We start from the raw sequence: 661 nt of genomic DNA, 5'->3' as shown, positions 1-661 counted from the left end.
ACGCTCTTCAACGCGGGGGCGTAGCAAAGTTCGGTCACGTAAAAAAAAACGAACTTTATACACTCGTTTTTAATTTTCTTTCCCCTTATCCTGTTCTTCAACGTGCTGCTCTCTATGCTTTGACACGAATAAGGAATCAATATATGTAACCGGGATAAAACAAGAGGCGGAAGGTCAAAAGATACAAAAGTGGTCATAAGCATGTCAGTACACAAGAAAGTACAATGGACTGTAGAACCAAAACACGTGCTTGGTAGAGTATACTGAACCCAAATACAAAGGACAACATAACCAAAAGAAATATTTAAAGTGTTTCACATTCCGTTTGGATACAATTGTTGACTTGACATTACGTGCGTAGGAATCTTCTCACGTTGAGGTGACAGTTCCTGTTCTCAAGGCCCTATCTGACAATACATTTATCAGCATGCTGCTCATATTGTGTGCGCAAAAACAATCACAGAGGGAAAAGAACGGTGAAGCTGAGGTCAGCAGTCCTAAAGTCAATGCATTCCTTCTTTGTGCAAACACAGCCGAGATCATACAGCGGATAGTAGAGAAAAAAGATTAGACTAAATTCTAGACTAGATTCATGGTTAGAATCCCGGACACCAGGTTGTCAAAGTGACAACACCAAAAACCAGAGCAACTTGTAGGAAAT

Source organism: Hippocampus zosterae, chromosome 4 (assembly GCF_025434085.1).
Source record: "Hippocampus zosterae strain Florida chromosome 4, ASM2543408v3, whole genome shotgun sequence".
Taxonomy (NCBI): Eukaryota; Metazoa; Chordata; class Actinopteri; order Syngnathiformes; family Syngnathidae; genus Hippocampus; species Hippocampus zosterae.
The sequence above is the reverse complement of the archived record's forward strand: the minus strand, read 5'-3'. Positions refer to the sequence as shown.